An 11608-nucleotide genomic window follows, 5' to 3' on the forward strand; every position below is an offset into this window, starting at 1 on the left:
CCAGGAGACGGAGGCTGCAATGAGTTGTGACCGTGCCACTGCACTCCAGCCTTGGTGATAGAGCAAAACCCTGTCTCAAAAAGACAAACAACCAACAACAACAAACAACCTGTTCCTGCCTTTTGACCTCATTGATAAGACTTTCAGGAATTTAAATAAGCAGAGATGTATTCAACGATCTATGCATACAACAACAGATTTCCATAACTTTTTAAAGAAATCGAAGTATCTTTATACTTCACATTTTTCCAGTTGGCATATGTTACTTTTATCATTAACAACTCATTACAAGTCTTTAAAAGACTCTTTTCTTTTTCTTCTACTGTGTTTTGTAGCTTCTTCTCAGAGCCAGGACAATGAGGACAGGCTGAGGGATGTCAGGCCATAGCCTTGTCTCCCGTGGGCCAGGCAGAGCATCCCAGGACACCCACCTTCACAGTGAGCACTGTCCTTCATGAACAATTCACCGATTAACAACTTCGGACCCCAGGAAGTTACACTGTGCCCAAGTTCTTCCAGAGGCCACAACAATAAATCCAAGCCACCACTAATGTTATTTATAAGCTGTGGGATTAAAACAGAAAAAAATCAATTAATTAAAATTAGCCCTTTATCGAGACTGTAAGCATCTTACTTTCTCAGAACCGAGACCAAATAAGTGACCAACTCTTCTCTAAGAGAATGAAAGAGTTTGCCATTTTTACTGTAATAAAAGGTTTTCACTCAGAAATAAGATTGATTCAAAATGGTCTTAGTCTAAGAGATAAAGCCTAAAAGAATGCTTTATTCTCTAAGAAAAACCACCTCTTATTACCTATATCCAGTGATCAAGCTATGCCAGTAAGCTGAGTCTCAGTTTCTACGTTTATAAAATGAGAAAAATACTACTTCCTCCACAGGGCCATTGTGAAGATAAAATGGGAGAACACAAGGCAAAGGCCTGATGCAGGCCCAGGACATGTAAGTCCCCAGCAAACATTTCCTCCTTCCCTGGGACAAGGCAGTACTGAACAGTACAGAAAGGAGAATGAAAAGTAGGAAGCAGAAATTAAGATCTTGAAGCAGTCACACAAAACAGAATCCCAAAGTAATATCACCAAAAGGGATTTAGGTGTGTTTTACAGAAAATGTTTAAGAGGGATGATTGGAAAGTATTATGTAGGTATATTTGTGTATGATATGCTTCTGCAATAGATATGGTCAGAATTTGGAATCAGAATTTCTGGGCTCCAGGAATTACTATTTTTATTTTTTCTACCAAAGTTTAGTTTCTTCTACTCCAGAATTTCATACAAATCGAATCATATGACCGGGCATGGTAGCTCACACCTAAAATCCTGGCACTTTGGGAGGCCAAGACAGGAGGCATTGCTTGAGCCTAGGAGTTTGAGACCAGCCTAGGCAACATAATGAGACCCTGTCTCTACAAAAACATTAGCTGGGCATGGTGGCATGCATTTGTACTCCCAGCTACTTGGGAAGCTGAAGCGGGAGGATCACTTGAGCCCGAGAGGTTGAGGCTGCAGTGAGCTGTGATTGCACCACTGCACTCCAGCCTGGGCAACAAGGCAAGACCCTGTATAGAAAAAAAAAAAAAAAAAAAAAAAAAAAAAGAGCGAGTGAGAGAGAAATCATAAGAATAAAGTGTGAAATCTTTTGCATAAGGCCTCTTTTACCAGCATGGTGATTTTGCAATTCATCCATGTTGTTGCATGTACCAGTGGGTGGCTCTTTCTATTGCTGAGAAGTATTTCATTGCATGGATATACCACAATTTGTTTATCCCCTAATGGACCTCTGGGCTCTTTCCAGTATTTGGAAATTATAGATAAATAGATAAAACTGCTACTAATATTTTTGTTCAAGTCTTTTTGTGAACCAGAATTTTTTTTACTTTAATAGATAAGTCATGTTACCTTTAAATTGTCATCATTTCCATATGTTTAATAGCTGGTGAGGCTGTGCACTTTTCCCTCTGATAATAATCCTATTTCTAGAGTGCCGGCTATAGTGACAGGTGCTCTAATTTCTCCTCATAAGAATCCTGCAAAGTGGGTGCAATCATATCTGTATTAGTCTGTTTTCACACTGCTGATAAAGACATGCCTGAGACTGGGCAATTTACAAAGGAAAGAGGCTTAATTGGACTTCCAGTTCGACGTGGCTGGGGAAGCCTCACAATCATGGCAGAAGGCAAGGAGGAGCAAGTCACATCTCAACATGGATGGCAGCAGGCAAAGAGAGAGAGCTTGTGCAGGGGAACTGCTCTTTTTAAAGCCATCAGATCTCGTGAGACTTACTATCACGAGAACAGCACGAGAAAAACCCGCCCCCATGATTCAATTACTGCTGGGTCCCTCCCACAACATGTGGAAATTCGAGATGAGATTTGGGTGGGGACATAGCCAAACCATATAAATATCTATTTTCCATAAGAAGGGAGAGGCACAGCCTCATCCAGCAAGTTGGGTATGTGGACTCTGAATCATTACTGAAGCTGGGCTCACTCTAGGCCACCCTGTGGCTCCCTTGGGCTGTGACAATGGCTCCTGAGCAAACCAGTTGAACTCATCCTTTGCTCACTTCCTGGAAGGGCATCTAGGCCTGCACATTATACATTTCTACCAATTTTTATCATTTGCAGTTAGATTGTTGTTTTCCTTTAATATATCTTTTGCTATATTTTGTTGCATAAAGATTTATTTATTCAGACCCAACTATTTTGTCTGATGACAAGCTCAATTTTTCAAGAGCCAGAAATTTATCTTTGCTCCACTGCTAGAATAAATCTGCAGTTCTGCTTTCTTATTTTTAATAGTTTTTGTGTTTCGCTTTCTGACATATTGGATATGCAGCCACATACCTATGGGAAGTATCTGCTCAATAAATCGCAAAATGGAAATTTGACTTCTGTTTTATACCTGGGAAATAGATGCCAAGATAATCGAACCTGTTTCCTGAAGCTGTATGGGAAGGCCGGTAGGGGAACTTGATTCTTAGTTCACTGTTTTTAGCCCTGAGCAGGGTCTACCTTGGCCCCTGACCACCCCTAGAGGAGGAGCTGTGTTCACCACACTCCACTTAGAATGGAGCTCTCTGAGAGAAGTGCTGAGAATTACAGAGCGTGGGTTCCGGTGCAGGCTTCATTCTTCCTCCTTCTTTACTTCTCTCCTACTTTCTTTCAAGTTTCAAGTTTAACGATTTCTAAAGTCAACAAACGACAAACACGCTCAGAGCTAGAAGGAACCTCATAGTCATTCATCCTTTTATCTGGCAAACACTGGCTGAGCTAGGTCTTGTGGGGCCCCAGTCTAGAAAGACTAGGTCCAGACCGAATCTATTGAGGGAAATGGACATGGAGACAGGAGCAGAGTAATGGGATAGAGATTCCTCCAGGGATTCAGGCTGGGGCCCTGGGGCTTCACTCACCCCAACCAACCAGGGGGGCCAAGAAGTGTGCCCTGAGGAGGTGGGGCCTGGGCCAGGCTGGAGGCTGAGCCTCGGGGCCTGGGTGTTGGGTGGAGTGAGCTAGCACAGGGAAACTCCTCCATCCCACAGGGACACAGCCCCAGGCCAGGCAGGGAGATGAGAAAGGGCCAGTGGGGCAGGTGAGCTTAGGAGCAGTCACTGGAGCTGTTCCCTCTGGGGAGGCGGGGCGGGAAGATGATGCAGGGAGGGTGGGAAGGATGCAGGGAGGGTGGGAGGGATGCAGGGAGGGTGGGAGGGATGCAGGCAGGGTGGGAGGGATGCAGGGAGGGTGGGAAGATGATGCAGGGAGGGTGGGAGGGATGCAGGGAGGGTGGGAGGGATGCAGGGAGGGTGGGAGGGATGCAGGGAGGGTGGGAAGGACGCAGGGAGGATGGGAAGGCCATGTGGGCCTCTCATCTTGCGCAGAAGCTCACAGTTCTCCTGGGTAGGGGGAGGGGAGTGGCGTGGCTCAGACCTGGGCTGTAGGAAGAACATTCTGGCTACAGAGGGGAGGGTGAGTTTGAGGAAAATACCGAGAAATGGACATGATTTGAACCATAATAGCTACAGATGTTAAGGCCCAAATTAGGGTAATGATAGGAATGAAGAGAATAATTGTTTAGGAAGTAAAATCAGCAGGGCTTGGGGATAGATTCAGTAATGTGGAGGGGGGTAGAAAGCAAGAGTGAATACCACACTGGATAGGATGCTGGGGGGCCTTCTGAGTAAGGAAATGGGAGAAAGTTGCAAATTTGGGGGAAAGATGATTATTTCTATTTTTGACATTCAAGTTTCAGGGTGACTGCAGGCCATGAGGTGGTGACCTCCAAAAGGGAGCTGGATCTTAGAGGGGACGTCTCATCCCGAGATGCATCCTGGGAGCCATCAGCAAATGTGTGGAGGTTCAGTCAGTTGACATTTGAATTATCCCAGGAGAGTGAGGAGGGGAAGGAGAGAGGGCCAAAGACAGATCCTTCCCTAAGGAGGGGCAAATGAAAGAAGTGGGAGACCTAGAAGACAGTCTAAGACGTGGGAGGAAAGCAAGAGAGACCATGGAACCTCGTGCAATCGCCCGTTACCCAGAGAGCTGCACGCAGCTGTGACAGAAGGAAAGAGGACTGCAAGCAGGACTGTTTCAGGGAGTGGGGCGTGGCGGGGTGGAGCACAGTTCAGATTGCAGGCAATTGAGTCACAAATAAGAGAAGCTGGAGGTGGAGACCAGGAGCATAGACTTTTGAGAGGTTCGAACAAAAAGCGGAGGAAGGATGATGGGGTGATAACTCTGGAGGGTTAAGGTTGGTCAAGAGCTGAGCCACCTGAAGAGCAGGGCCTGGAGCTGGAGGGGAAGTCTGGTGAGACAGGATCCTGGGAGAGGTGCAGTCAGGGCTGACTCAGGTGGCTGGGAGCTGAGCCCAGGTGAAAGTGATGGAGGCTGGGTGGGCTGGCTGTTTACACATTGCAGGCTTGGAGGGGTGGGGGGTGCTTGATGACTCAGTGTTCTCAGCTGATCCGGAGTGAGAGTGGCAGAGATGAGGGTGAGTGTGTGGAGGGTGAGATGGCTCCAGGCATGAGTGGGAGAAGCTGAGCCAGGAAAAAGACCAGGCAGTGGCGTGGGCACTGCCACTCACCTCCGCAGGCCGCAGTCCTCATAGCTGCGTGATGAGTAGAGAGGCAGAGAAGGGAGATGGTAGTGTGGTTGGTGCAAACCTCTGTCCTCAAACTCTTATGAGCAAGGAATAACAATCACACAGATAAAAGTACAGCACCTACTTTTCTGCCAGGACTTATTCTCAATATTTTGCATAATACCCACTTAAGCTACACAGGCTGGTGCTAGTAGTATACCACTTTGTGGATGAGAAAATGGCACAGGGAGATTCAGAAGCTTGCCCAAAGCCACCAGTTCCTAGGTGGAGGAGCCATGGTACAAACTCAGGCTGGCCAGCCCCAGAGCCCACACACTGTGCCATCGTGCTGCCTTCCTTCACTTTTCTTTTTTTATTTTTAAATTATTATTATTATTTTGAGGCAGAGTCTTACTCTGTTGCCCAGGCTGGAGTGCAGTGGCTCACTGCAACCTCTGCCTCCAGGGTTCAAGCAATTCTCTTGCCTCAGCCTCCCGAGTAGCTGGGATTACAGGTGTGTGCCACCACGCCTGGCTAATTTTAGTAGAGACGGGGTTTCACCCTGTTGGTCTTAAATTCCTGACCTCAGATGATCCACCCGCCTTGGCCTCCCAAAGTGCTGGGGTTACAGGTGTGAGCCACCGTGCCCGGCCAGCTCTCCTTCATTTCTTACTGAACTGGTCTAAATGCCGACTTTGGTCCCCATTCCATTAGGTGGCAGGAGGTTGACCTCAAATGAGTCAGGCCTTCTTCCTGGACCTCCCTGTGGATGCCTCTAGCCTCCCTTCCCACGGCTACGGCTGAGTCCCAGAAAACTTGCTGAGGGCCAGGCCCCCCGGGGTGGGGGGTATGTTTAGGGAGAGGGGGATGAGTGTGTACTGGTGGGGGGCCCATGGTGTGCTGGGACATTCTCTACCCCTGCAGGCCTCAGCTGTGGCCTCCTCGCCCCGACTGCAGGTTCTGGCAGAAGAGTTGAGCTCCCTTGCGCCCCTCTTGGTGCCCTGTGAACGTTTCCCTCTTCCGCTGCCTTCCCTGGAGTTCTGGAAGCTCCCACCCTTGCTGCCTCACCCTGTGCACAGGCCACATCAGCTGCCCCCGCCCTTCACTGAGCTGGGCAAAGGGGGCGCTGTCTTGCTACCTTCCCGGGATAAACCTGGGAACAGGCCTCTGTTCACCTCTGTTGTGGGATTCTTTCATCATATTTGGGATTTCTAGCATGATGCTCCCTGAACACCGTTTTAAGTCAGGGTTAAATTAAAAGTTCTGGGCAAAGAAAAAGATTTGTGATGTCTCAAGCCCACTCTCAGCCTAAATAGGCTGTCCTTTGCCGCAGTGGAGCCACAGGCTGCTCTTGGCTCCCTGCTGCTTCCCTGACTCTGGGAGGCGTGGAAAGGCCCTGAGCCTCTTTCACACTCAGAGGCAGAGTGGTCTGAGGACAGCAGCTCAGGCTGCAGAACTTCCAGAGGACTGAGGTGGCAGCTCTGGGGCTGGACACTCATGGAATAACAGCCAGACCTCGGCTCCCGGGAACCTGGCCTGACCTGGAGAGCAGGCCGCCATCTCTGCAGGCACAGAGGGGGCCCTGGAGGCCATCAGGGCAGATGCCTGGAGATGGGGGTCAGGCGGGGGGTGGACAGAACACTACCTGGTGACTGTGAATCCAAGCCTCCACCTTCTTCACAATCGGCAGATATTCTAGAACCTAGTAGAATCTCAGGCTTGATAGGATCTGTCCTGGTTCTGGAATGTTTAAGTTGTTCTAGTGAAAGGTATCTCAATTCAGAGGTACCTGAATTAGAGGTACCCACTTATGGGTGGGTAAATTACTGCAAGAGAAGGCAAGTCCCCTGCGTCCCACCCTGTCTGACAGTGCCACCCGCAGTCCCAACCCCGGAGCCCCAACTCTCACCCAGCCTGTGCTCTCTGCAAGGGATGGAGCCTCAGAGCACTCTGCTCTGGGAGGGTAGGGGCAAGGTCACGAGACCACAGGGCTGGGCCCTCGGCGCTCGACAGGTTCCAAGCACCCACACCTGACCTGCTAACCAGAGCCACTAGAAAGCATAGGGCCCCCTCGAATGCAGGTCCCCCCCAGGTCACCCTCTGTACCAGGAGTCCGGCTCCCCTGTTGTCCCCTGTACAACCAGACTCATTTCCTTTGCTCATGCCCTTCCCCTTCAAGGAATGCTCTCCCACAGGAAAAAGCCTAACAGACGACAGGTACAAAACTGGTGAAATTATAATCCTGGGCTTATGATGCATTTTATTACTTTTGCTATTACAGGCATAGTCCTACCTCCCTAGCTGTGTTAATAGATCACATTTTAAAGTAACAGAATAGTCACCTGTGAAACCACCACCCAGCCTGAAAGCTGGGCCTTAGCAAGAGCTGACACCAGCTGTGTGGCCCACCCCATCCCATTCCCTCCCTAGTGCTTCCCTGGGCTGCAGGGAGCTATCCCAAGTTAGCTGTCACTCCGAATCCTGTGGGCCTCCTTTCTGTGTTTTCCTTTTTTTTTTTTTTTTTTTTTTTTGAGACAGGATCTTTCTCTGTTACCCAGGCTGGAGTGCGGTGGCACGATCACAGCTCACTGCAGCCTTGACCTTCCAGGCTCAAGCAACCCTCTCACGTCAGCCTCCTAAGTAGCTGGGACTTCAGGCACATGCCATCACACCTGGCTAATTTTTGTATTTTTTGTAGAGACGAGGTTTCGCTATATTGTCCAGGGTGGTCTTGAACTCCTGGGCTCAAGTGATCTGCCTGCCTCGGCCTCCCTAAGTGCTGGGATTCCAGGTGTGAGCCACAGCTCCTGGCCCATTTTCCTTTCCTGTCCTCTCATCTTACCTATTCCTTGGAGTCCTAAAAGTGTATATTATATTTGACATCTCTTTGCCTTCTTTGAGAGGGTGTCATGCTGTTTGTACTCTTTTGGGACTTACTTTTCTCACTTAGTAGTAAGTTGATAAGCATTGTCCATATTGCTAGGGTGGCCGTGATTCCTCTCTTTGGACGCTGTCTGATACTCCATGGTGTGAACACACCTGTTTATCCATTCTTCTGTTGGTGGGCATTTGAACAGTCCTGCTGTGAATATTTTTGTGTAAGAGTTTTCTGAAGTGTATACCCACGAGTGGAATTGCTGGGTGGTGGTGTACAGGAATGTCCCCCTGGGGGTTGTTCAGCTATTTTCCTAAGTGGGTGACTCATTTACACTCCCATGGCCGACAGGTAGACAACCTACGCACCCACCTCTTTCCCAGCACGCGGCATCGTCAGCATTCTCCATTTGTGCCACTATAGTGAGGATACAGTGGCATCTAACTGTGTCCTCTTCCACTCCCGGCACATCTGTGCTGCAAGGCCCAGTTCATGAATGACCTTGCCCAAGAAGCCCTCGGTGACCAGCACACCTGTTGCCACTCACTGTTGGATGTTTTCTGCCACCTCCCCATGGGGTTCTTCACTTCTTAACATCACGGGACATCACATTGTTTTTCTAACTCTACCATTGGCTGCAAGCACAGTGTACTGTACATAGTAGATCCTCTGATCGATCATTGCTGTTTGAATAAGGCAGATTTCTTGTTTATACAGATCAAGGAAGTCACCCGCCATCTGTGAGGGAGGCAGCAGAGCCCCAGAGGCACTTGGGAGAGGCAGCTGGGCCGTGAGCTTGTGGTTGCAGATCAGAGCTGGCCAGGTGAGACCCTAATTAGCCACTCTCTGAAGGCCTCACAGCCGCAGCTGTTTGGCGGACTGACTCCTCCCGGCAGGCCGGGAGCCAGGCCTCTGGGGTCTGAGCCGTGTCACGGGTCAGCTGATGTTTTGCCCAGAAGGCACAGACGTTGCCTTCTGTCTGGAGGGGAAGAAATCACTGGCTCATTATGAGGCCTGCTCTGGTCACAGCACCATCTTCACTGGCAGCAAGGAACTCTAGCCTCAGCTCTCGCACATTGGAAGCTCTTGCAGTGAGTTCCAGTTTGTGACTACAGGCATAGGGCACCACCCCACATGCCAAGACACCCCATGTGCCACGTGCCAGGCAAGACAGGGGCTGCAGTAGCCTGCCAGTGTGGGGTCCGGGGACTTGGGCAGGGGTGCAGGGCACTACTGCTTATTAAAGCGGGCCTGGCGAGGGCTTTGTCTCTCAGGAGAAGGCTGGAGGCTCGAGGGAGACAAGGACTTGGCCAGGAGGCCTGAGCCCCAGCCTGCTGCTTGCCCCGGTTAACTGGAGGCTTTTTGTCAAGTGCCTCTGCCTTCCACTGGAGGCCGAGGGAGCCGTCCCACTGTGGGCTCAGGTCCAGAGCGTGTGACAGAAAACAGGTGGGGAGAAGGAGAGGGGCCATTCAGATTTTGCTCCTCTAAACCTGTGTTCCGCCCTGTGAGTCACTGGCAGGTCCCCTGCCCTGGCCTGTTTCCCACGGCTCTCTGCAGCCCAGGGAGGCACTAACAAGCATCCCCCTAGCATCCAGGGCCCTGCTATTGATCTAAGCAGTGATCCCTTCCCTTGCCACAGGCCTGTGCATTTTCAAGGTGTGTTCCCATATCCAATATTCCATTTCATCTGCCCTATGTTTGTTCATCACAAGCTTCCTTATGGGTTCCCCGTTTGTGCTACTTCTGCTGGAGTTCATTTCTTGATCTCTGACACAATTCTCCTCTTTGGGCCCATCCTTCTTCCTGTCCTGAGGACAGGCATCCTGGCAAGTCAGCCAGGGGGTGCCTAGACTATTTTCCATGCAAAGCAAAGGGGCCTCATGTCCCAACAACGCAGAAGAGGCTGAAGTTATCATGCACACAATGGACACCTGTTATGCGGTTATCTGCTCAATCTATTCTAGGCGCTCTTGAATGCTTTCATCCATTTAAGGAACATTTACGGCACTGTGGGAGAGGATGCCAAGGATACCAAGAGACCTGCAAGGATACCAAGGATGTCAAGAGATCTGATGCATGGTCTTACCCTCAATTGGCTTGCAAAGTACTGGGGGGAGACTCCGATCCAGCCGCTGCCATGTTGGCCACCAAGGGTATGGGTTTGGTGGCCTCTGAGCAAAATGCCTGCCCTTGGCAGGGAGATGGACCTAGCTCTGCTGCTGACCAGCAACGTGGCATTGGCCAACCATCCTAAACTTCTTGCATCCTTATCCATAAAGGGCAACATGAGAGCTATCATTTACTACCTGCCTGCAGGGTTTCAGCTGTTTCACAGTCATTACTATAGTGAATTCTCACAACACACTGAAGCCAGTATTATTTCCATTTAACAGATGGGAAAACTGAAGCTCCAGTAAGCAAGTAGCTTGCCCCGTTCACTCAGTAAGTGGCTGAGGACAGAACTAAATCCAGCAATGTTTGGCTTCTAAACCCGAGTTCTTTCCATTCCTGGATTCTGCCTCACAGGCCTGTTGTGAAGATTAAATGAGATTTTTAATGCAAAATGCCCAGAACAAAGACTGGATGGCAGCAGTGTCCTGGTGAGAAGTAGCTACTGTGATCCTGAAGGGTGTCCTCCCTCTACCCATCGCTCCCCCCACAGCACCACGCACCTCCCACGTGAAACATGGGGGCTGGTTTTCTCCTTGCAGTAATTAACCCATGTGCCAGTGTGTTTATGGAAAATAGCTCACTCTGTGTCTTTCATCTCTAAGGACCCAATCATGTTTGGCAAGCAGATTCCCAGATGCAAGGCCAGGTTCTCTCAGCTAAACAAAGGAGAGGAAATTATGCAGGAAATTCTGACAAAGAAAGCAATTACTCTGGTCTGACGTCGATGGGCTACTCGTGCCAACACGGGGCCTTTTTGTCTAAATTACCTGGGGATGTGTCTGCATGCACCCAGGCACGCTCAGTTATTTTTCTGACTGGCTCTTTCACCAGGTGGGTGTCCGTCTGCCATCACCCTCCTCCCGCACACCTGGGGCAGCAGGAACCTGGGGGGTCAGGCCTGAGCCGGCTGGGCAGCTTCAGTTCCCCTGTGACGGCACACGGCTGTCTGGGGAAGTGGGGAAATATCTAGAGCTCCTCCTCATCCCCAAAACTTCTGTGGTTGTGCCAGCGGTGGGGTCTGTCTCCTTTCCTTTCCTGAAGTCTTTTTCCCTGCTGTGGTTCCCCTGGCTCTTCTGACCACCCCAGGTGCCCACCTGTCCTGGTGGGCCATTAATCCCTCCTGGGGAAGATCTAGCTGGGACATTTCAGTAACAATAATGCCGCTTACATCTCTGCAACACTTGGTGTTCACATCCATTATCTCATCTAATCTGCACGACAGCACGTGAGACAGGCATTAGCGTCGCCATTTTAGGTGGAAAAAATGAGAAAGAAAGAGAATGAGTTTATCCAGGTCACCAGGCCAGTGAGGGCAGAGCCAGCACCCACAAAAGGAGGAAACCCAGGGCTAGGCTGCCTGGCTTCTGGGCTGTTTCTCCCTCCACCCCGTGTCCTAGACTGCTTGAAAAAGCATCGAAGACCCTTGAAGGAGTGAATTTTTAGTGGAGGAATTTCCGGCCCCCATGAG

At 49.9% G+C, this 11608-nt stretch overlaps 1 long non-coding RNA gene across 1 annotated transcript; it reads right to left on the reverse strand.

Moving 5' to 3' along the window:
* Positions 1 to 208: 208 nt before the first annotated feature.
* Positions 209 to 6817, reverse strand: LOC129057567 (uncharacterized). The gene is made up of 3 exons (XR_008522213.1): positions 6739 to 6817; positions 1917 to 2044; positions 209 to 564 (listed from the first exon to the last, which is right to left on the reverse strand). It is a non-coding gene; the product is annotated as an uncharacterized LOC129057567 (long non-coding RNA).
* Positions 6818 to 11608: the final 4791 nt, after the last annotated feature.

Source organism: Pongo abelii, chromosome 12 (genome assembly GCF_028885655.2).
Source record: "Pongo abelii isolate AG06213 chromosome 12, NHGRI_mPonAbe1-v2.0_pri, whole genome shotgun sequence".
In the NCBI taxonomy this organism is placed as follows: Eukaryota; Metazoa; Chordata; class Mammalia; order Primates; family Hominidae; genus Pongo; species Pongo abelii.